We start from the raw sequence: 25,516 nt of genomic DNA on the forward strand, positions 1-25,516 counted from the left end.
CTAAACCCAGCAGAAGAAGAGAAATAATAAAGATCAGAGCAGAAATAAACAATATAGAATCTAAAAAAACTGTAGAGCAGATCAACGAAACCAAGAGTTGGTTTTTTGAAAAAATAAACAAAATTGACAAACCTCTAGCCAGGCTTCTCAAAAAGAAAAGGGAGATGACCCAAATAGATAAAATCATGAATGAAAATGGAATTATTACAACCAATCCCTCAGAGATACAAACAATTATCAGGGAATACTATGAAGAATTATATGCCAACAAATTGGACAACCTGGAAGAAATGGACAAATTCCTGAACACCCACACTCTTCCAAAACTCAATCAGGAGGAAATAGAAAGCTTGAACAGACCCATAACCAGCGAAGAAATTGAATCGGTTATCAAAAATCTCCCAACAAATAAGAGTCCAGGACCAGATGGCTTCCCAGGGGAGTTCTACCAGACGTTTAAAGCAGAGATAATACCTATCCTTCTCAAGCTATTCCAAGAAATAGAAAGGGAAGGAAAACTTCCAGACTCATTCTATGAAGCCAGTATTACTTTGATTCCTAAACCAGACAGAGACCCAGTAAAAAAAGAGAACTACAGGCCAATATCCCTGATGAATATGGATGCCAAAATTCTCAATAAGATACTAGCAAATCGAATTCAACAGCATATAAAAAGAATTATTCACCATGATCAAGTGGGATTCATTCCTGGGATGCAGGGCTGGTTCAACATTCGCAAATCAATCAACGTGATACATCACATTAACAAAAAAAAAGAGAAGAACCATATGATCCTGTCAATCGATGCAGAAAAGGCCTTTGACAAAATCCAGCACCCTTTCTTAATAAAAACCCTTGAGAAAGTCGGGATAGAAGGAACATACTTAAAGATCATAAAAGCCATTTATGAAAAGCCCACAGCTAACATCATCCTCAACGGGGAAAAACTGAGAGCTTTTTCCCTGAGATCAGGAACACGACAGGGATGCCCACTCTCACCGCTGTTGTTTAACATAGTGCTGGAAGTTCTAGCATCAGCAATCAGACAACAAAAGGAAATCAAAGGCATCAAAATTGGCAAAGATGAAGTCAAGCTTTCGCTTTTTGCAGATGACATGATATTATACATGGAAAATCCGATAGACTCCACCAAAAGTCTGCTAGAACTGATACATGAATTCAGCAAAGTTGCAGGATACAAAATCAATGTACAGAAATCAGTTGCATTCTTATACACTAACAATGAAGCAACAGAAAGACAAATAAAGAAACTGATCCCATTCACAATTGCACCAAGAAGCATAAAATACCTAGGAATAAATCTAACCAAAGATGTAAAGGATCTGTATGCTGAAAACTACAGAAAGCTTATGAAGGTAATTGAAGAAGATTTAAAGAAATGGAAAGACATTCCCTGCTCATGGATTGGAAAAATAAATATTGTCAAAATGTCAATACTACCCAAAGCTATCTACACATTCAATGCAATCCCAATCAAAATTGCACCAGCATTCTTCTCGAAACTAGAACAAGCCATCCTAAAATTCATATGGAACCACAAAAGGCCCCGAATAGCCAAAGGAATTTTGAAGAAGAAGACCAAAACAGGAGGCATCACAATCCCAGACTTTAGCCTCTACTACAAAGCTGTCATCATCAAGACAGCATGGTATTGGCACAAAAACAGACACACAGACCAATGGAATAGAATAGAAACCCCAGAACTAGACCCACAAACATATGGCCAACTCATCTTTGACAAAGCAGGAAAGAACATCCAATGGAAAAAAGACAGCCTCTTTAACAAATGGTGCTGGGAGAACTGGACAGCAACATGCAGAAGGTTGAAACTAGACCACTTTCTCACACCATTTACAAAAATAAACTCAAAATGGATAAAGGACCTAAATGTGAGACAGGAAACCATCAAAACCTTAGAGGAGAAAGCAGGAAAAGACCTCTCTGACCTCAGCCGTAGCAATCTCTTACTCGACACATCCCCAAAGGCAAGGGAATTAAAAGCAAAAGTGAATTACTGGGACCTTATGAAGATAAAAAGCTTCTGCACAGCAAAAGAAACAACCAACAAAACTAAAAGGCAACCAACGGAATGGGAAAAGATATTTGCAAATGACATATCGGACAAAGGGCTAGTATCTAAAATCTATAAAGAGCTCACCAAACTCCACACCCGAAAAACAAATAACCCAGTGAAGAAATGGGCAGAAAACATGAATAGACACTTCTCTAAAGAAGACATCCAGATGGCCAACAGGCACATGAAAAGATGTTCAGCGTCGCTCCTTATCAGGGAAATACAAATCAAAACCACGCTCAGGTATCACCTCACGCCAGTCAGAGTGGCCAAAATGAACCAATCAGGAGACTATAGATGCTGGAGAGGATGTGGAGAAACGGGAACCCTCCTGCACTGTTGGTGGGAATGCAAATTGGTGCAGCCGCTCTGGAAAGCAGTGTGGAGGTTCCTCAGAAAATTAAAAATTGACCTACCCTATGACCCAGCAATAGCACTGCTAGGAATTTATCCAAGGGATACAGGAGTACTGATGCATAGGGGCACTTGTACCCCAATGTTCATAGCAGCACTCTCAACAATAGCCAAATTATGGAAAGAGCCTAAATGTCCATCAACTGATGAATGGATAAAGAAATTGTGGTATATATACACAATGGAATACTATGTGGCAATGAGAAAAAATGAAATATGGCCTTTTGTAGCAACGTGGATGGAACTGGAGAGTGCGATGCTAAGTGAAATAAGCCATACAGAGAAAGACAGATACCATATGTTTTCACTCTTATGTGGATCCTGAGAAACTTAACAGAAACCCATGGGGGAGGGGAAGGGAAAAAAAAAAAAGAGGTTAGAGTGGGAGAGAGCCAAAGCGTAAGAGACTCTTAAAAACTGAGAACGAACTGAGGGTTGATGGGGGGTGGGAGGGAGGGGAGGGTGGGTGATGGGTATTGAGGAGGGCACCTTTTGGGATGAGCACTGGGTGTTGTATGGAAACCAATTTGTCAATAAATTTCATATATATATATACAAAAAAATAAAAAAAAAATAAAAAAAAATAAAATAAAAAAAGAAAAGAAAAAAAATAATCATATCAGCTAATAATTATTGAATGCTTACTATGTGCCAGGCACTGCACTGAAAACTTTTTTTTTTAATTTTTAAAAGTTTGTATTTATTTTTGAGAGAGAGAGAGAGAGAGAGAGAGAGAGGGAGGGAGGGAGGGAGGGAGAGAATGAGCACACAGGAGGGGCAGAGAGAGGGAGACAGAGATTGCTTAGCAGGCTCCACACTGGCAGTGCAGGACCTGATGCAGGGCTTGAACTCATGAACCATGAGATCATGATCTGAGCCGAAATCAAGAGTTGGTCGCTTAACCACCTGAGTCACCCAAGTGCCCCTGTGCTGAGAACTTTATGTGCATCAAATCTCATTTAAGTCTTAAAAACCCTATATAGCTTTTCTCCTCAAAATGTGGTCCGCAGATCAGTTGCATGGGCATTACTAGGAACCTGTGAGAAATTCAGCTTTTAGAACCTGCTTCAGATCCCCTGAATCAGAGCCTGCATTTTACTAAGATGTAGGCCACTTGTGTGATCGTGGATGTCTGAGATGTTCCACTCCTAGGAACTGCCCTGGCCCATTTTATGGAGGAGAAAAATAAGGCTTGGGGAGATTTCAGGAACTTAGGTGTCCATTTAGCCAGTACGTTCAAACCAGGCTGCCTGCCTCCAAAGTCTTGCACATCACAAATGGCTACTTTCCATATCTGAGCCTTGGCCTGCATGCCTGTCACACGGGGATAAAGGTGCCTTAGGGTTTTGGTGTCATCGCATGAAATGCGAGGTAATCGTGCAAAGCAGCAGACTGAGCATCTTGCCCACAACTGAAGGACAGCTCGGTTTATTTTCTGTAAAATGGTGTTAATAATGCCCACCTTTCAACAGTCTGAGACTCTCCACCATAATGCCTGCAAAGAGCTTAGCCAGGGTTCAACAAATGGTGATTATATTTTATGTGTGTAATGATGAAAACTCATGAATAAGGACTAGATTCTAAGCAAGCGTTTCTTCATAAATTTCCAGGCAAAGCATGATTTCTGCTTGTTTGGAAGGACAAGGACTCTCTTTATGTGGCAACCCCCACTCCCTATTCCTATAGCAAGAAACCTAAAAGTGAAATAAGCAGGAAGGGAGACATTTTATCTCCCCAGAGGCCTCCGTCTTCTCCTGTACTTATTTTTTCAATAGGGAGAAAGCTGGACACGGTCATGAGCAAATGTCAATTTCTACTTTTGTGGCAATATCTCCCTGCTATGGATGTGATACTAACAGTATTTCAGCCTGTGAATGAATGCCAGTTTTTTGTATTCCTGTGTCACAGAGCCCTTTCCCTTTCTCACCAGACGAGACATCATGGGTCTTTCTGAAGTAGCTCGTGCCAGGAGGTCACACATGGGCTTGGTGGCCAGAGATCTGGCCATTTGAAAGTTCGCTGTGTCACAGATGTGGTCTGACCTCTGGCTGATAGGCTGTCAGTCCCTCATTCCACTGGGAGCCTTCACGCCCTGCTTGTGGGTTGCAGCGGGAACATCTTTTTTGTGGAGTGACAGGTGCAATTCCTTTTTCACTCACTGCCTTGCATTGTGTTGCTTCTAAGTCTAGGCTTCTTTTCAGAGTCCCCATTTCCACGAGGTGGTGCAGGGCAGTGGCTTATGCACTCCAGTCTGTGGTGACTGACTGTCTGCATTCAAATCTTGGCTCTGCAGGTTACTTAACCTTTTTTTGTGCTTCATTTCCTTTGCTGGAAGGGAATAGTAAAAGTACCTACCTGCTTGCTAGGGTTGTGAGAGTTTAGACGGACTTAGAACAGTGCTTACTATATAGGAAGTACTCAGTGATGGCTCTTGTTACCTTTGTTTTTCCCAGGAAATCTGTGACCCAGTCAGGATAGTTTTGTTTCCCACTTAACCGATGAGCACCTTAGGGTCACCCAAGCATAGGTTCGTAATCCCTTGCATCCAAAAGCATTGAAACAAAGAGATTTTTTAAAAAGTAATTATTTGGTAGTAAAACTTGACCAGAACTGACATGTTGGTATCTATGATCTTTATCTTACCTAGTGTATATATTCATGTTTCACTGAAATAGTAGTGTGTTTGATTTTGGGTGTGGCTGTGTGCCCCTCTGAGGAGCTGATGAAACTTTCTGAACTTCAGATGGCTTGCCTGAAAAACAGGGTTTGTGATACCCTTGTCACTGGGTTGCTGGGGGATTAGATGCAGGAATGCTTATATATTGAGAAGACAGGCCATCCTGTTCCTCTTCTCCCAGACTAATTAGAGTCAAGACTTCTGGGAAGAGTATAATAGGGCTCTTAGAATGAGCCATTTAATGGAGTCTCTTGAGAAAACTATTGAAAGGTACCATTAAGGTACATTAAGGCCCACTTCTTGATTCTGTAGGGTCTGGGGCAAGCAGGAAAAGAGCCAGACTCTATTCTGCCTACCAGTGTCTTACAGGGTCCAAAGGTCAGAGGGGCTATATTGCTAATTATGATGCAGCAAGTGCAGATGTCAACTCTGAGCCAGGTTTTGATGCTACTTCCCATCACCCCAGCCTTGACCCCACCTGCGCTGACTGCAAGTGACTGATCTCACAAGCCGCCCAGGCTCTGGAGGCTCCTCTGCCTCCTGTCTTCTCCTCCCTCCAGACACCAGGCACAATAGGTTGTCCTTCCGCTTGATGAACTCTCAATTCAATCCTGGATCTGTGACTTGACATTCGTGGTCCTCTCTGCCTGGAACATGTCTCTTCCAGGTTTTCCCTCATCATCTAAGTCCTAGGCAGGTCCATTGTTATCTCCTAAGAGAGAGGACCTGGCCACCCCTCCTAGCTAAATGACCCCTCTTGCTTCTCAAAACTCTCTATCCTACAATCATGGTTTTCTCCCCCTTTTCTACTAAACATTTACCCATTATCTGGTAATGGTTATTTGATCTATTGGTATATGTATATATACCGTATGTATTTTATTATATTTTTAAATATTTTTTATTTTACTTTTATTATACTTTATACTTCATTTTATTTTATATATAGAGAGAGCACACCAGTGGGGGAGAGAGGCAGAGAGAGAGAGAGAGAGAGAGAGGATCCTAAGCAAACTCCACATTCTGTTTGGAGCCCAGTGTGGGACTCAATCCCACGACCCTGAGATCATGACCTGAGCCAAAATCAAGAGTTGGATGCTCAACTGACTGAGCCACCCAGGCACCCATCATTTATATACATATATATATTTAAGTGTTTATTTATTTAATTTGAGGGAGGGAGAGAAAGTGGGGGAAGGGCAGAGAGAGACAGAGAAAGAGAGAATCCCAAGCAGGCTCTGTGCTGTCAGCACAGAGCCCACTGTGGGGCTCTTTCCTGTGAGCTGTGAGATCATTACCTGAGTGGAAATCAAGAGTCAGATGCTCAACCTACTGAGCTACCCAGGTGCCCTGTGATCCTTGGTTTACGTTTTTATTGTCTCTCTTCCTGCATAGGAATGCAAGTTCTTTAGGTGTGGTGGTTTTGCCAGTCTTGTTCATTATTGTGTTCCCAGACTATAGAACTGTGCCTGGCACATACACTTATTGATAAATGAATGGGAAATCACAAGGGAAACCCAGCCTGAAAGACCCTGTGTCCACTTTATACAGTGGCATCTTGAGGGGATTCCATCTTCTCCAGATTGTTTTGAGAAGCATGGACATCCTGCTGATATCATGGAAAGCAAACCATAGGATAGTATAACCTGATTGATTGAAGCCTAAGGAAAAATATGAGGCAGAACATAATATCCTGTAGAGCATCTTGTCACGGTGGGTTTGGGGATAGAATACGGAATGGGTGCAGGATTTGGGGTGGTGGAGTGGTAGAGATTCAGCCACACTTGTAAAATGTTTCTTTTTAAGAAAAAGAATCTGAAGCAAATATAGCAAAATGTTAATATTTGATAAAGCTGAGTAGAGGATGCATGGATATTTGGAATAGGGTACTTTATAGTGTTATCATTGCTTGACATATTTTATAATAAAACTTATGAAACACATAAACACTTTAAAAACACATATTTTTATTAGGTAAGATCCAGGAAGTTATATTCCTCTCTGTGGATAGGGGTAGTTTTATTGAGAGGTGAATGGAATTCATGGATGGAAGCTTATAAAAATAAGTGATTGCAGAGAGAGGAAATCAGGACCCTCCAGGAGGGCAACCAGGTTAGAATCTGGGGGGAGCATCTATGAATGATCTTCTTGTGATGGGCTGATTTTCTTGGGGACTTTTCCTCTAGACTCTGGGAATAGTTACAATTAATCTCTCCTTCTCCCAAGTTATAATTCCCTCTAAAAATTTGTTTAGTGAAGAAATTCATGTATGTACAGCCTGTTATGGCTTTCTGGGGATATGAAAGACAGGGTGGTAAAGAGAAAAGGGAATCTTGTGCCCCATCCCCTTTGTATCTTAAAGAGGAAGCTTCATCCTATGGGTAGATAGAGTTGGGATTTCCATGTGTGGACATCAGGACTGTGAGTAATTGCCCAGGGGAAGCTGGGAGGGATGGGGTATGAATCCTTGATGCTGAAGACTGCTCCTGAGTGACCACTTAGAGCTGTGTAAAGCTGTATGCTTGTCTCCATGTGTTAATGAGACCTGGAATATGAGCAATAAAGGGAAGTGGGCACCTGTGTTGGATGTGTATAATAGAACATGATATGGAATGTGAAGTTTTACATTCTAAAGACAAGGGAGAGACACATCTAGGGCAGTTTTACTAAGAGATGATGAATATGATCAGCAAGTAACAATCTGTTTCATCTGTTTTTGCTTATAAAAAAAGAAAAGACATTTGAAAGGATTTTATTGAAAGAAATCCATATTAATGGAATTAATTCCATTAATTAATTTCCATATTAATGGAAAACTTTTTGGCTTTTATTCCGGGTTGTTCCAAACACTACGCGCCACCCCCCCCCCCCCCGCAACTCCTTTCCAAGAGGACCACTGTAGAGACTAGCAGTCCTACAGAAGGGAGTGCTGGTCTCTCAATCCTGGGAGAGGCCTGGTGGGTAGTTTACTTTTGGAATGGGGCATAGAGAGAGAGAGAGAGGTATGGGAAACTTCACGTGTCCCTGGGATTGGAGAGTAAGATTGATGCCTGTCTCCTTCATAGAGAGTTATGAAGTGGGTAGGCTGTCTGGAACAGCCCTCAGAGGTAGAGAAGGGGGGCAGGGGAGCACTGCATCTGGGCCAATCTATAATGACGTTTGAGTTCCCATCACCATCACCAGTAGAGGTAAACAGGCTACCAGCCATCTTGAAGGGACCTTCCCCCAAAAGGGCACCTGCAAGGGGGAGGGAGACAGCAGCAATTAGAGGCCAAGGTTGGACTGCTGAGAATAGGAGATGGGGGGGGGGACTGGAAGAGGCTGTCCAGAGAGCCCAGGGCCCAGGTCAGAGAACCGGTCAGTGCCAAATTCAACACGTCTGTCAGGGAGGCTCTGAAGGACGGGCCCCTATATAACTTGAAGGCTTGATGTCTGGCTACAGTGATCTCAGGGGGATTTTCTATAGTTTGCTCCCCTTCATCGTCCCCACCTCCCTGCCTCCCTGAGTGTGGAAGAGGGCAAAGATGGAAAGTGAAAGGTGGAAACGGTGTGAGAGACTAGATCATGTACCTATGGCATGTGTTTGGCCCATGGGCCAGAACTGAATTAGGAAGCAAGGAAGAAATTGTAAATAAGATATGATATTGCTGTTTTTATATGATACTACTGAATTTTTTAATACCTGGGAGTGAGTCTTAAATTGCATTAAAGTGGTGGGAACTGCCTGAGATGTTGTCTGGGGGGCACAGTAAGCTTTGATGTAGCATGCCAGTAACAGGAGAAAAATAGAGCCGTTTCCTGGTTGTGCCTTATAGTAATCAGCTCATAAAATAAACCACAGAGAACTTGGTACAGTGCCTTGTGGATGGCAAATTCTTGGTAAATGCCAAAAGGCATTACTATGACCATCATTTTTATCCTCCCCTGCAGAGCAAGTGAGTCAGGTCCAAATCACCACTCTGCAGACTCAAGAGGACAGAGGGTAACTGAGGGAAGCAGTGCCTCACAACCAGTATAAAAATCCTGTAATCAAATCACACTTTAAAGTTCACCCTCAGATCTACTTGCCTGGAAAATGCCAAAGAAAGAAACAGGAAAGATGAAATCTCTTAAATTTGTGTGGAATAAGTGTGCTGTCCTTCCTAAGAAAGAGGGAGAATGTAGGCCCACCATGGGTGACATTTCCTAGATCTGTTCCAGGAAAGGTCTCTTGATTGAAGCTTTCAGGGCATTTCAGCATTGGGATGGGTGTACATTTTGGGTGTGGTTTTATACAGTCTGTGGGCCGTGGGAGTTGCAAGGCACAGACCCATTCTTGTTCCTCTGACTTTCATGTGAAATTAGCACAACTGTCTTTTTTCATACCAAGTCATGTCATTTCACCATGGCCTCACCCTAGATGCGGAGAAGAGCCTTAGGTATAAGTATTTACTTTGTGGAGAATCTGAAAGGATTACTATGCTAGTAAACACAGGTGAACACAGGGAAAGCATGGATGGTAGAAATTTATGCTAATCCAAAAATGTCAATTGCTTTAATCCTTACCAACCATCTTTGAGACCCTAGGTTCTTCACAGACTAGTTTGAGTTTTATTTTTGTTTCTTGCTAATCTAATATTTGGTGATGATGGGAAGCACTGAGATGGAAAGAAAATAGGTAAAGTAATGGGGCAGGAGAGTCTAATCCATAAACTGGATTGAATACTTAGGCGTTAGCTATAAATACTGTTTTGTAATTATCTGTCATCGTCTGGGTGCTTTATACTGACACTCTGTGAATTATGAGAGGAGAGATGTCCCCTTAACCTGTTTTGCTTCCTCTTTGGATTTGGCTCTGTTAATAATAAAGCTTAGAAAACCTAAGATAATTATCGCTGACTCAGAATCACAGAAGGTACCAGGGCATTGGGTAGGTATAAATTTTAGGCAATTGAGGCGTCATTTGAAAGAAACCTTTGTTAGATCAGAGCATTTCCTGGAATAACACACTATTGAGATTAGCCATGATTGATTCTGGGAATCTTGGGGTCACTTTCTCTACAATTGTTAGGAAAACAACCCACCCAAGAAATTGATATGGTTGAGCAGAACATGTATAGAACAGTTTAACCCATCCATCTCTTCCTGGGAAATAGCTTATTTTTAAATCACAGGAGTACTTTGTTTTTTTGAGTGCTGACCCCACCTCTATTTTAGGTGACCTGAGAATAATATGACAAAAACATTTCTTCAAATACATGAAGGAAGTTGACTCACTAATGTGAAGACCGACATGTAAGGAAATAGAACCCTCTAAATTCAGTGGTTCTGTTATTCTGCCACAGCCCATGTACCTGCCTCTGCCTGTGTTAGCTCTCCACCCTCACTGAGACCTCCAAACTTTCCCTTCCCTGGTCTTTTCACTCGTTTGTTATACACTACCCTGCTCATTTCATTCGTCCTTTGGGTAGCTCCTTGTTAATTTACTTCATTTGTTATACAGCTCCCTGTGCATCTCAGTCACTTGACAAACACCTCCATTAAGTGCTGCTAGGCATATGCTGTGAGAGGGCCAGATGGATGGGAATAGAAAAAGTTATCAGGACAGAAGTGGCAGGTACCCTGTCCCTTGCAGCGAAGTCTGAACAAATGTGAAAAACCTTCCATCAAATACAGGCTGGTGTTACTACCCAGAGAACTGGCCTGAATCACAAAAGGGCAAAGGCACTGGCATCTTGACCGATATTTGGGTCTGGCCTTCATGTGAGAAGAACCAGTAACTGGTTACAACTCCCAAGGGGACTGGTAAGAACTAGGCAAGTATGTGAGGTCACCTAGCTCAGTGGTTAGAATTCAGGATGACTGTTCCAGTTCCTCCCTTCAGAACGTGGTAGGTGGCTGGAGGTGGGGTGGAGGTAGAGTTAGCAGAAAGCCTGGGCAGCACGTTGTGGTTGAGGTGGGAAGATCCTATGGAATGGGAACAAAATACAAAATCTGTGGCTATATTTAGGATCCCTCTACTCTAGATATTCAGACTTGAGATAGGAGATAACTGGGAAGTTCCTAATTTGATGCTAGCCTGGATTCCTCTTGCCCCATGGCCAAACCTCCAGATGACTGACCTAGTATACTTTAGGTTGCTTCTTGAGGGCAAGAGCTGTGACTTACCTATTCTCTTACACATCTCAGGACCTCTCACTATGCATTGAACATGGCCAACATGTCACAGGTGACATCTGAATAAATACCAGAAAGGATATTTTAGACAGTGAGCTTCAATCTATAAGCCTTACCATTTATTTTTCCTATTTTTCCCAAGCTCTCATATTTAATCCTTTATTGTAGACACCAACCAGTTTTAGATACTGATTTAGATTTCCAAGTCTTTGCACTGCTTTAAATGCCCTTGTGCCTTTCTTTACTCTCTTCCCTGATCCAAGTAAGAATTATGTTCTATCCATAACCTGGGCATGCAACTCCCATTGAATGCACAAAAGAGCGCTTTTACAATTTCTCTCCCTCCCCCGTTTTGTTGAGATATAATTGATATTAAACGTTGTGTAAGTTTAAGGTGCACATTTTAATGATTAGATATTACAAAAATGATTAGCACGATAAGGTTAGTCAACACATCCTAATCATTTTTCTCATTTCAATGGACTCTGTGGTCAGAAAGAGCTGCATTTGGACTCCAGCTGTATTGGTCAACAGCTGTGAGACTTTGGGCAAGTTATTCACCCTCTCTGCTCACCTATATATTGCGGATTACACAGCTATGCCTTAGCATTATTGTGAGGTGGTAATAAAGTCGAAAGTATAACATACCTAAGAGTGCTAATGAGTAGGCGTTAAATCCCCTTTCTCCCATGGACCATAGCAAGGCTCTACTTCAGTGGTTAGTTTCCCTCTCCATACATCTCTCCAAACTACTCTTATAACCACAATATTTATTTATTTTTTTTAAAAAAATAATGAACAAATTAACTCACCCATAATCATACAACTGGAGTTCAGTACAGCCAGGATTTAAACTCTGTTCTTTCTAACTCATGTGCCCACATGCTCTTTCTTTTCTGTGCATTAGCAGGTTTCTAGCATCAAGTGTATTTTATTCTATTCTAACAGTTTGAAAATTGAACCAAGTTTTAAAATTTCTGTATTTTCACAGAATCACACATGACGAGCACAAAGCAGACATCAAAAAATGCTAACCTGCTGTGGTTGTACTCAACTGATCCAATATCTCATTCTTCAACCAGCACAGAAATAGGTTCCCCTGAGTGTATGTCCCTACCTTTATCCATATACTCATGTATGAGCATCTGAAAAATGATCATGTCAAATTCCTGGAACCTGTAAATGTTACTTTAGCTGAGAAAAGGGCCTTTGCAGATGTAATTAAAGATCTTGATATGAGGAGATCATTATCCTAGATTTCCCAGATGGGCCCTAAATCCAATTGCAAGACAAAGAGGGTTATTTGAGACAGATAGAAGAGAAGATACAGAAGAGTGAAGGAGACAGTGGGGCCACAGAGGCAGGTATTGGAATGATGGCCAAGGAATGCCTTGAACCATCAAAAGCAGGAAGAGGCAGGGAAAGATGCTCCTGCACAAACTTCCAAGACACCTTGATGTCAGACCTCTGGCCTCCATAGCTGTGAAAGAATAAATTTCTGTTGTTTGATGTCACCAACATTGGAGTAATTTGTTACTACAAACTCGGAATGAATATACCATGTATTTATATGCATAAGCTAAATAAAATGGTAAGAAATTACATTTCTTGAGTGCTTTCCCTCTCCTGTGATTCCTATCTCAGACATTTTCCCAAACTTTGAAGCAATGTTGTTAGCTTGGTTTCCTATCTTAATTATTAATGCTGTGTCTGCCTTTGCTGGTTGTGTAATTGTAGGGCCTTACAACCAATCTTAAATAGAAAAAGGTCAGGTGACATTAGGTGAAGTTTGGAGAGTCTGGGTCTTGGAGACCCAAGGTCAGTGTTTTGTCTTTAATCATTTGCTTAGAGGAAGACAGAAAGAAGAGGTCAGAATTTCCATTGAATATGGAAAATACTAACTAGGGAAATGGGTAAGGATGATTGTTTCATTACTTGGCAAATTGATTTTAGCTCACGAGCAACTGGTGTCCCTAGATCTGAAAACCATGCCAATGGGTAGTTTAACACATTCTTTGAGGAGATGTGACAACGCCACAGTGAAGATCATACATTGTTTTAAAATTTAATTCCTATAGGATAATATTGAAGTAAAAATTGCAGTGATCTCTTGACATCCGGAAGTGATAAAGTAACCAAAGGTTATTTGCAAGTGATTTGTAGTGAATAATTGCAGACCTAAGGTAGAAAATGAAATAGATTAAATCTTAAAGACTTGAGATAAGGACACTAGTTCTGGAGCTAAGGTACAAGATCTGTATCTTTACTAGATAGGAGAGAAAGGAGAATAAATAGCTTTCTGATAAAAGAAACTTGTCCATAGTGATGATTTCTCCAAAGACCTATTTTCTTTGTTAGAAAATCAAAGAGGAAAATTATATTGCAAGGTCACGGAATTAATCTTTTTCTGAACAACAACAACAAAAATGCAATTAAAAAGACATAGATTTATACCTGGAAATAAATCCGTTGAAAGTGATTGTGGTTGCTCTTTGAGTGTCAGCTGGCTGGGGACCGATACATGAATAAAAATTATTCCTGATTAAAAGATCTGTGGAAGTCGGGTTTGGTTTCATGTCAGAGTCCATTGGTCACTCAGAGGTGGCTGCACTCTGTTCTATAGGAAGGGCAAATCAATCAGAGTGAGAAAGAATTAGAAGCTGAGATGTTCCTATTCATCCTGGTTTTATTCATCATGGTTTTATGAATTCTCAATTTTAACTCTCATAGCCATTATAAATTTTCATTTTTCTTGGCTATTACTGCGTCAGAGATGTCACACAGCTGTTTTTATGACTCTGATCATCCACTCTCCCTTTTATTTTTATAAGTTCCTATCATCATCATGGTGCTTTGGATGACAGCTGACAGGTGAAAGAGATGGCACTTAAGGGGAACTTTCTCCAAGCTGTCAATATCCAGATATAATCTTCTGGGGAAATAATAAAAAAGAAATTTCATTTTTTGGAAATCAGCTACTTAACTCTAGCCATAAGGCATGCTTCTATTTGTCACATAATGTAAGAATTAAAAAAAAATACCAAGATAGAAAAGTAAAATTAAAAAAAGCCTTGAGTATATCTCTTGGAGTTCTTTACCACTATCACATCTAGGTTATCTGGGACTCTCTGGTCACAGTGTTTTTCACTCTAAATATACATTATCTACTATTGTGTAACAAACTACTTCAAGATTAGCAGCTTAAAATAATAAACATTTATTATATCAGAGTTTCTGTGTGTTAGAAAGTAGGAAGCAGCTCAGCTGCATGTTTCTATCTCTGGGTTTATCATGAAGTTACAGTGAAGCTGTTGGCTGGGACTGTAATCATCTCAAGGCTTGACTGTAGGAAGGTCTGCTTCCGTAATCCATTCACATAGTTGCTGGCTGTTTGCAGATTGGGCACTCAGCAGTAGCTGAAGCCAGGTTGGCCTTGGCAAGTGGAAGCCTGTGGTTTTGAGCCCATGCATAACCTCCATCCTTGCTGCCATGGCCATTTTGTTCATGAGCTTGTTGGGCAATGGCAGGGGTGGCTGGAGAAAGAGGCTGATGACTCTTTATGGATTGGCTGTCCAAACCACCTGTATGTTAAAATCCTCTGAGATCATTCACATGGGACAAAAATATTTTTCACATTCTGTGTCTATTCAAAAATAGCTGTCTACATACCTCCTTCCTAGACCTCCTAACCACCAATTTTCTAACCTTGTTCCTTCCAAATCCTTGACAATGCTGCCAAGCCATTAAGCCACAGCTCCTGATTTGGTATAGACATGTACCTTTGGGCATCTCTTCCATCATTCCCTGATATTTAAATGTGTCTCCGCTCATGGAAATTCTCACACTGTCAAATAACAGCCATGGCATATTGGACAACATTACTTTTTAGTGGCATAAAACAGACATAATGTCTTCATCAAAAGAGCTTTATTGTTTTTACATAACAATTAGTCTGCAGTCTAAGCTGGGTCCTCAAGGGAAACTTTAAAAACCAAGGCACCTTCTAGCCCCCCACTAGTACCCCTGGGCCATGGTTTTCCTACTCCTGATATAAGATGATAACAAAGTTCTATTAACCTTTTGCTCAGTACAGCTTTGTATTTCCATTCTAGAAGAAAGGAAAGAAAGGGCAGGAGGAGAAGGATTATGCCAACAAATACTTTTACCAGCAAAACAAGAGCTTCCCTACTCTGCTTACATCTTACTGGCCAGAACTATGTTCCATGGTGTTCCACAATGGAATAGAGTCTGAGGAGATGAATATTTCTCAGTGGTCATATTGCCTCCCAAAACAAAATTGGGATTCTCTAAGTGAGGAGGAAAGGATGAATGGATATTGGCAGTTTCCATTATTTATTATCTTTTTCTTTTCTATAGTTTGTTGCAGTGGTGGTTAGAAACAACTGTAGGTTGAGGATATGGGGGAAAGGATAGGAGAAAGAGGAAGGTACTGTCAGGAAGAGGAATTGGATGCTAGAGGAATGGAATCCCTTCATTTTTAGTAAATTTAGTTAATTTCCACTTCATATAAGGTGCCATTTTGTTTCTAAGAGAGAAGACCTAGGAGGTAAGTATTCCTTAAATTTCATGCCACTTCTGCCTTCCTTTCCTCTCTGAAAGGAGAACCTCTTGTTCACCCATTATTGTTTGATGAGTCTTACAAGGATTTGCTTTGGTCCACAATACCTGTTTGGTGGTTGTCTGTCTTCTCTGTCAACAACCAAAGTGGTTTCTTTGAGTTTCCTTATTTCTCTGGAGACACTGGCTGTATGTACATTTGCTGTCTAAAGCAAAAGAATGACTCTAAGATCATGTTTTCTGGTTGAGTAGTTAGGAAGGGCAGAGATTATTATACTAGTGAGGCAGGCAATTTTAAGTAGGAGGGATTTGGGAAGATACAAGTTCGTACCATCTATCTAATACATCAAGTTTTCTACTTGGCCTAAGCAAGGGTGTTTAGTGGTAGACATTGTCCTTTAACTCATCTCAGTGCCACTGAATACCTAAGCCCTGAATGCTAGAATTCTATCTAGATGCTCTCTAGATTCCTGGGGGATAGACTTTGAACAGGGTGGCCTTCTGTGCAAAAGCTGTTTTATGTTCATGACTGTATTTAATTCACAAGCCACCAGCATCACAAGTCAAATGGCAGATTTTTCTACCAATGAATTATTCTTGTGCCATCTTCTGACATTGAACTGGGATAGAACATAGATTATTTGTTGGGGGGGCATTGATTACCACATTTGTTATGTGTGAGACTAATATACATGATAAATCATATATACGTTGATAAACTGAAAGAAGAATTTACTGTGCTATAAATATCTCTATGTCTAAACTAATAGTGAATACAGTGCTATAAACCTGGTGTCACAGCTCATAAACAATGTAGAAAAAGGTTTTAATTCTTCATTTTCCCTGAGATAAGTATTGCCAGTCTCAGTGAAAACCTATTCAATCAGAGTTTCTCCTTCTTGGATTAGTAGATTTTAATAATTTAAGTCATGTCTTTGATTTCTAGGTTGTCTCCATGGCAACCTAGTTGGAAGTCTTTTTGGCAACTAAGTGGGTGAGAACATGTCCCACAGCCACCCTGACTTATGGAAAAGTGCCACCAGCTGTTTATTTTTCATTTCTAACAAGTTACAGAGCATCATATTAGAATATTATCCCCTGAATATTTGTCCTGAGGAGGATTTAGACTCTTATATTTCATAGTTTGGGACTCTACTGATCTCCACCTGACATGACACCACCCATTTCTTTCAAGTCTGTGTTCTCTATTCTGGTGTGGCTAGTATCCCAGGTCATTGATTCTGTGGGAAAGCCAAACTTCTTAGAAGGAGAAAGGCTTATGGCTGCCAATCTGGCCATTGTCTGTGACCTTGATATTCCCTCTATGATCCATGCCCTGCAGGACTTTGTGATTTTCTGTCTCTTCCAACCCAGGGATATACTTTGGCAGCTGATCTGTCACGACACTTGAATAAAGTTCTCTTCTTGTTCATGACCCACTTCTTAATAATAAGAACATGAAGTCAAAGAGGAGGAAGGGAGTTTAGAGCACTCAATTCTTCATTACCTGCCATCCCATTCTCTGGCAGCTCATTACACAGGGCTGCCAAATTCCTAGGTAAGATGTCAGGCTACCTTGAAAACTACATTTACTAAAAACTTCATTTGTAACAGACATCCAAGGGAACGTAAGAAAGTAGCAGAGAACAATTAGCTGACAATATCTTTTTCTGGATCTACTTCATTATTTATCCTGTTCTTGCAACTGTCAGAACATATTTGTGTGTTCATTCATTTAAAAACACTGGCAGGAGCTAGTAGAAATCCAGTTTTCAGTTTTTCTTCCATGGTAGTCTCATGGAGAGATGGTACTTTTTCATATCCTAAAGAAATATAGCTTGTAGGAGTCCAGAGAGCAGGAGCTTCAGGTTAACTTACAAGGGAAGGTATAAGAAATCCCCTTGTAAAAATTTTATAGTATTGTAACATCTCAATTCTCTTCTCTACCCTCACATAATACTCTTTTCTTTCTTCACATGAAAATTATTTTTCACTGTATTTGTAATTTCTCCTTAGATCTTTACTTTTCCTCAGATAAACCCCAGGTCTGGGTTCTATGGGTTATCTGTCTGTAGCAGAGACAGCTAGCTAACCACCACACATGTGTACTTCCCTTTCCACAGTGGGCAACTGTCCAGCTTGAGACTACTCTTCCCAGTCTCCTTGAATCAAAGCAGGATTGTGTGATTAGTTTTCTCCAAATAGAATATGAGCAGAAGTTATATGCTTCTCTTCTGAGCTGGGGTTTTAAGAAATGATTGTGCATTCTCAGCCCTTTCTTCTCAGGACCTCTGACAAGATTCAAAGAACTCTGAGGTCCAAGGGGATGGTGGAGCCACCGGGCAGAAGGTGACTATGTCCTGAATTACCACGTGAAGACACTTGGCAAATGCCTGGACAGTGCCATAAGTATGTGATAACCTTCTCTTGTGTTAAGTCACTAGAATTTTACGACTTATTTGTTAAAGCAGCTGGTGATAGTCTATCTAACATATAATCTTTTTTTTTTATTAAAAAAATTTTTTTTTCAACGTTTATTTATTTTTGGGACAGAGAGAGACAGAGCATGAACGGGGGAGGAGCAGAGAGAGAGGGAGACACAGAATCGGAAACAGGCTCCAGGCTCTGAGCCATCAGCCCAGAGCCTGACGCGGGGCTCGAACTCCCGGAGCGCGAGATCGTGACCTGGCTGAAGTCGGATGCTCAACCGACTGCGCCACCCAGGCGCCCCTAACATATAATTTTTTTAATAATAGCTTATTTATTTTGAGAGAGAGAGCATTCACACATGAAAGGGGAAGGGGCAGAGAGAGAGGGACAGAGAGAATTCCAAGCAGGCTCTGCACTGTCAGTATGGAGCCCAGAGTAGGACTTGAACTCAGGGAGCCGTGAGATCATGACCTGAGCTGAACTTGGACACCTAACCAATTGAGCCAGCCAGGTTCCCCTCTAATATACCATCTTTAATCCCAGATTTCATCTTTTCCATCATTGGTCCTTTATAAACTGGTTGCTTCCTGTCTTCCTTTGTTCCTTCTTACTCTCCATGATTTTCCTGGGTGAACAGCTAAAGGGATAGGTAAGACAAGAAGTAGAGGACAAGTGGGGAGATGATGAATTCTGTTTTGGAGATATTAATTTGAATTGCCTATGGGATAGTCAGGTGAAGACATCAAGTAAGAATTTAGACGTTTGCCTCCAATTTCAGTAAATTGTAGGCTAGAGGTACAAGTTTCAGAGTCAATAGCATAACACATTTAACTCCAGAAGGATTGTTGAGATTATCTAGGAAGAGAGAGTAGAGAATGGAGAAATGAGCCAAAGATTGAGCCTTAAGTTCTTCAACATTTAGAGGATGCATAGGGAAGGTGTTTGACAGAGTAGAAGGGGAAATAGAAGGAAAACCAGGAAAGGATGTCAAAGGAGCCAAGAGAGAAGATTTGGTCAAGAAGGAAGGAGTGGTCACTATTTCAAATGTTATTGACTAGTGGGATAACCATGGCAGCATCAATGACCTTGATAAGAGATGCTTCCTCAGGTTGATGGTGGGAAGCCAGACTAGAATCATTGAGGATAGAACTAGAGGTAAGGACATGGAGACTGTCTGGTGTAAAAGACCCTGCAAAAAATTACACAGGAAGAACAGCAGGGAAATAAGGTAGAGTGGAAGGGGGTGTGGGATGTGGGGTCAAGGAAGATTTTCTTGAAAAATTTTTTAAAAATATTTATTTATTTTTGAGAGACAGAGACAGCATGAATGGAGGAGGAACAAAGAGAGACAGAGAGAGAGAGAGAGAGAGAGAGAGAGAGAGAATAAAAAGCAGGCTCCAGGCTCTGAGCTGTTAGCATAGATCGTAATGTGGGGCTTGAGCCCACGAACTGCAAGATCATGACCTGAGCCAAAGTCGGACGCTTAACCAACCCAGGTTCCCCAAGGAAGGTTTTCTTAAGATGGTAATCCCTTGAACCCATTATATGCTATTGGAAATGATCCAGTCGGAAAAGGATAAAAAAGACACAGGAACGTGCACACCATGACACTTTCCAACTGTTCAACATGAATCAGATGCAGTGAAGTTTCTTCTTACTCTATAGACTCTTCCATGATTGAGCCAACCTAACGTGACTTCTGCTTCCTCCAGCCTCCTACAGAATGTATGGCATGTATGGCTTTTCATATAGTTGCTCTGAACAGCTTGGTATGGTAGAAGCACCAGTGTTTGGAGTTGGAAAGACTGGAACTGAGTTTTCTCTGACCCCTTTCCAATGTTTCTCTAGGCACATCGCTTTTCACTTTTTGTCACTTTCTATTCCCAACCATTCAGACGCACCTGAAGTCCATGTATATTGCCTCCATAAATTCTTGGCCTTTTCAGGTGCTATCCCCCAAGTCAGATATGCCCATTTCCTCTTCTCTCCCTCTAGGAATGGCTAAATCCTACTAATCAAGCTCAAGTGTCTTCTGTATAATACTTCCTTGACCTTGTTAGTTAGATGATCATTCAGTGTAATCCCACAGGAACACTGAATTCTTCTGCAGTAGCACTTATTACCCTGAAGGACAATTGTCTTTAATAGTATTACTCTCTAATAGGCCTTGAGCATCTTATTTTTCCTTCCCTTCCTCTGTGTTCATCAGTTTTGTTTCTTAGAGGGACGCAAACCATAAGAGACTCTTAAATACAGAGAATAAACTCAGGGTTGCTGGAGGAGAGATGGGTGTGGATATGGGCTAAATGGATGATGGGCATTTAAGAAGGCACTTGTTGGGATGAGCATTGGGTTATATGTAAGTGATGAATCACTGAATTCTACTCCCGAAGCCCATACTACCCTGTGTGTTAAGTAACTTGAATTTAAATACATAAATTTTAAAAAAATAAGCCTTGAGCATCTTGACAGTAGAAACCATGCCCCATTTATCTCTGATTTCCAAGTGACTTTCACAGTGTCAGTCACATGAAAGACATTCAAAAAATTTTTAAGGAATGAATGGATGACTGAAATAGGCAGAAGATTGGCTGTTGTTTTCTGGAGTCATTTGTCATTAACAATCTTTATTTACACAGTGTCTAAACAATATTTTTTTTGCTTACGTGGGTGCTCAGATATGTATGGCCTGCATTGAATCACACATCATTATGTTAAAGGATAAAGAAATGTCCACGTCACTGCTAGAACGTTAGTAGAATATATTCTAATAATAGATGGTGTGACTTAAGAAACTTTAAGAAATAGAAACAGAGCAGAAATTGGGTAAATAAACACAATATACTGATGAAATTGCCTGGAAAAAAGCTTTTGATTTTAAAGAAACCAAGGGGCATTACACAATATATTTCCAGGGGTGAGAAAGTTAATTCTCATTGGATAACAAAAATTAATATATGATACAACGTCAGTAATAATTATCTTAAACTGATGTTGAGAGAATATCTTTCTGTTACTGTTGTTTTAATCCCCTCTTGATACAGAGGGGAAGTGGAGAGGGTATACTGTCTCATCTTCAGGCCAATTTATCTTAACAGATATGTCACTTTTCAATGAGACTGTTTGTGAATTACCTGTAGGTGCTTTGAAAAGCCAGACTTACAATTCAGTCATAAGCAGCACATTTGTTTTATGAAATCAGTCACCTTGCAGGCTCTGTGATTAGAAGGTGCTCCTTGAGAACCACTAGGATCTCCCAGCTGCCTCATAATGGACATGGAAAAAATGTCCTTGAACTTTAGGGGATCAAAGTGACAACAACACACTGAATAGAAGATAAGGAACTTGTGTGCTTTAAGATGTCTGTAGCAATTGGAGGAAATAAAGTTCTTATGGCAAATTATCCACATGACTAAATGTGGCTTAAAAACTCAAAACTGTAAAATGGAATATTAATCCTGAAGAAGAACTGTCTTCTGTTCCCCTCCCTAATAGTTAAAAATAGACTTTCACTGATATGTGTAAGGATTTCCTAAGGAAAATGAAGGCAAAAGAAATTAACTTCAGATTTTCAGAATGTATGTTAGGTCTAGACTAAGAAAACATCTTCATAAAACTCACTTAATGGTTGAGGAAAGCTGGAGTGAATGGAAAGCTTTGGAGTTTTAACATCAGAATGTAAGGACTAGATTCTTAACTCTAGAATGACTTCCCATGTCACCTCATATTTATAAATCACATTTGGTCACAGAATTGAAATGCAGAGTTCTATGAAATACGGAGTTCATTCAACAGACTGAGAAGTAGGTATGAGGAGTGATGCACGAAGAATAAGGACCAGGGTGGCAAACACTAGGAACTTGTTGGTGCAGAATCTGGAATCTCAGCTACTTCACGTGCACATCAGAGTTGGAGAGGTGCTGCTCTAGTCTGTCCACTCAAAGAGGTAAGTCTAGCTATTCTGCCACTCTGGGCCTCTTTTTCCATCTGTAGACTGGGTGGAGAGGCATTAGTCACTAAGTTCTTATTCCTGACCTTGAAGAGACCCTGAAGTGGAGGTGAGCCCTGGAAGGGAGAGGGCTATGTCTACACAAGACACCTGGCCGGTGCTGCACTGAACAGCACCAACCTTGTACCGTGTAAAATGCCATATACATGCAAAACTGCTCTGTTATTGGGTGAAATGCAATGTCAGGACAGGTGACATTTTTTCTTTGGAGTGTCATGCTGTGACGCCAGGGGTCATTTGCAGTCAGTCCTGGAAGCCAGGGGATTGAAGCCCAGAGAGAGCGAGAGAGCGAGAGCAAGCTCAGGGCAGATGAGCTTCAGTGATCCAAGAGGGGCAGGACTCAGTTAAGAGAAAAGATTAAAGGTCACATTAATGATGACACATCATCTTTCTCCTCTGTTAAGTTCTCACTGGATGTATCTCAGTGCATTCTACCCAGACATTACTGGCTTCCATGTGTTAACCATCATTAAATATTTACATATCTTAGTGTACCTCAAATCTTTTTTTATTTAGTGCTAGTCTGAGGGTTCCAAAATCTTCCCTGTCTCTCTTCACCTCCAAATCTCCCATTCCAAAAATGTCACAATGTTGCTTTCAGGTGCCGCCTGTCGCTGACTAACAGCTGCTCAGATAAGCTGTTCCTTTTCAATCCCATCTACTAGCAAATTTTAACAAGAGCTACAGACGTGCAGAGAAAACAGAAATAACGGAAAAGCTGGCATTCCAAATGGTGTAAAAAAGAAAAGGATCTGGATAAGTCATTGAGAGTGTAATGTGACTGTGTTACTTGTCATCTCTGCTGGGACCTCTGAGAAAAACTGATCCTCAGGGACTCTTGTTGCCCATTTAGAGTGGACATGTTTCCTAGGCTGCTCATCTTGCCTTAATTGAAACAGGATTGATTAGTCTCTGTAAATTGGGTAGGAATGCTATTTAAGGTGTCTTTGAAGTTTTCATCATGAAGGTGCTCTGGTGTAGGAAAATCAACTCCTAGGTCTGGAGTTGGAAGGCTGGGTTTGAGTTCTGACTCATTAGCTAAGTGCCCTTAGGAAATTCACATAGTCTTTCTGAGCATCTGCTGTACTCTAAAATCTTTCCTTCTTTCTTTGTGGGCACGTGGTTGCCCAATTAGAGACCACATTTCTCAGCCTTCTTCATAGCTGGGTATGGTATCATGACTAAGTTCTCTCCAGTGGAATGTAAGGAGAGGTGATGTGTGGGGAAATTGCCTACCATGCATTCTTTCTCCTTCTCCTTGTATTAGTGGGGCAGGATGACCCAGCTTCTATGGTGTAGATGAAGACAACTCCCCTAGGGGATAGCAGATGAATAAGATGGAAGGACCTGAATCTCAAGATGTCTTCATGACATCTAGCTGCCCTGCCAGCTTGCACCTCCAAAGCTCCATACTATAAAGTATGAGAGAGACAAATGTCTATTTCATCCACGGCATTTTTTGTCTCATTATAGGTACTTACTCTTAGCCTTAATAGAACATCTATATCTTTATTGTAAGATTGGGGAAATCATAGCTTCTTGACAGAACTGTTGTGAGGGTTGTTACATGATGTATATAAATGTTTTATAAATTGTAAAGTACATACTATTATAATGTTAGCTTTTATTGTTTTGGCCATTACATTGCATTGTACATGAGACCACAGGTAGGCATGACAGAGGATGGGATAGAAGATGGGTGCCAATAATCAAGGGTTTGGAGGGCCATAAGGCACTTCTTTTAGCAGATCTATTGATCCTGCTGGGAAACATGGGAAGGTATGAATAGAGAAGCATAATGGCTAAATTATGGATTCAGATTCAGACTACCTGGATTTTAATCCCGATTCTGCCACTTACTACCATAGGCAAGTTACTTAGCCTCTCTGTTCCTCAGTTTTCTCAGAAAAATTTCGATGATAATGGTGCCAACCTCACTGGGTTGTTGTAAAGAGTAACATGAGCTGTGGGAATTCATGCATATGTGGCACTTTGAACAATGCCTGACATACAAGAATCATGCAACAAATGGCATTAGTATTTGAATTACCCCTATGTTTACAGAAAAGGACAAATGGAAATGGAGAAGTGGGTGCTTAAATGTGTAAGTGGCCTCTCCATCTCAAGATTCACCACTCTCCGAGACCACTTCAACATCCTTGCGGAGACTTACTAACACCCAGAGTCCAAAATCCCCTTTCTTCTCAACTCCTATCACCATACTTCATTGGCTCTCAAATGTACATTTTTGCATTTCAAAAACTGGGATCAATCTTAAAATGGATGGAGTTTTACAGTTGTTGTGGGCCAGGCAGGAATTGTGATGCAGTTGGCATTGCCTGTCATTGCATGAACAAACTGGGCCACAGCTATTCATATTATTGTTGCTGCAATTGAGTTAGGTACAGTGTTGGTTTGATTGTTATTTTAAATACCTTAATAAATGTTATGCTGATAGTTGGCATTAAAGTGATACATTATGAACCCAAATAGACACGGAAACAGAGCAGCAGCATGTACATTTAATATTACTTAAGGGGATATTTGTAGTTGGAGGCATGATAACAATTCCATATTCACTTGAACAGGAAGAGCCAAGATAGGACCTAAGGAAGGAAAACTCCCATGAGTAGATAAAACTGTTATATTTTGGGGCGTCTGGGTGGCTCAGGCGGTTAAGCGTCTGACGTTGGCTCAGGTCATGATCTCACGGCTGGTGAGTTCGAGTCCCGCGTCGGGCTCTGTGCTGACAGCTCGGAGCCTGGAGCCTGCTTTGGATTCTGTGTCTCCTTCTCTCTCTGCTCCTCCCCGACTTGTGCTCTGTCTCTCTCTATCAAAAATAAATAAATGTAAACAAAAAATTAAAAAAACTGTTATATTTTATTGCTGAGATATATATACAAGGATTGCCAGCCTCATGCTTAGATATGCAAATAAAGATGGAAAAATTGTCAAAGTTCTCAGAATACATGAAAAGAACTTTTAAAGCCACAGGAGGCTATGTGTTGAAGATGATGATGCTTAAGGCACTGCATCACTAAACATCAATTTGTGAGAAAATTTTGCTAACTTTGAATGGAAGCAGATTAATTTTCAGCAACATGTGATTCAACTGAGGAAAAAAGTATAAATTAAATCAAATGGAAAATGCTGATGA

General features: G+C 40.7%; 1 long non-coding RNA gene across 1 annotated transcript in view; it reads right to left on the minus strand.

Moving 5' to 3' along the window:
- Positions 1-13,812: 13,812 nt before the first annotated feature.
- Positions 13,813-25,516, minus strand: part of LOC124512329 (uncharacterized) — an 802,440-nt gene continuing 790,736 nt past the window's right edge. Inside the window, exon 3 of the long non-coding RNA XR_006962102.1 lies at positions 13,813-13,959. This is a non-coding gene — a long non-coding RNA (uncharacterized LOC124512329). The remainder of the gene's footprint in view (positions 13,960-25,516) is intronic.

This window comes from Lynx rufus, unplaced genomic scaffold (genome assembly GCF_022079265.1).
Source record: "Lynx rufus isolate CCGP_SWC_20201006 ecotype Redwood Valley unplaced genomic scaffold, mLynRuf1.p SCAF_1, whole genome shotgun sequence".
NCBI classification, from domain to species: Eukaryota; Metazoa; Chordata; class Mammalia; order Carnivora; family Felidae; genus Lynx; species Lynx rufus.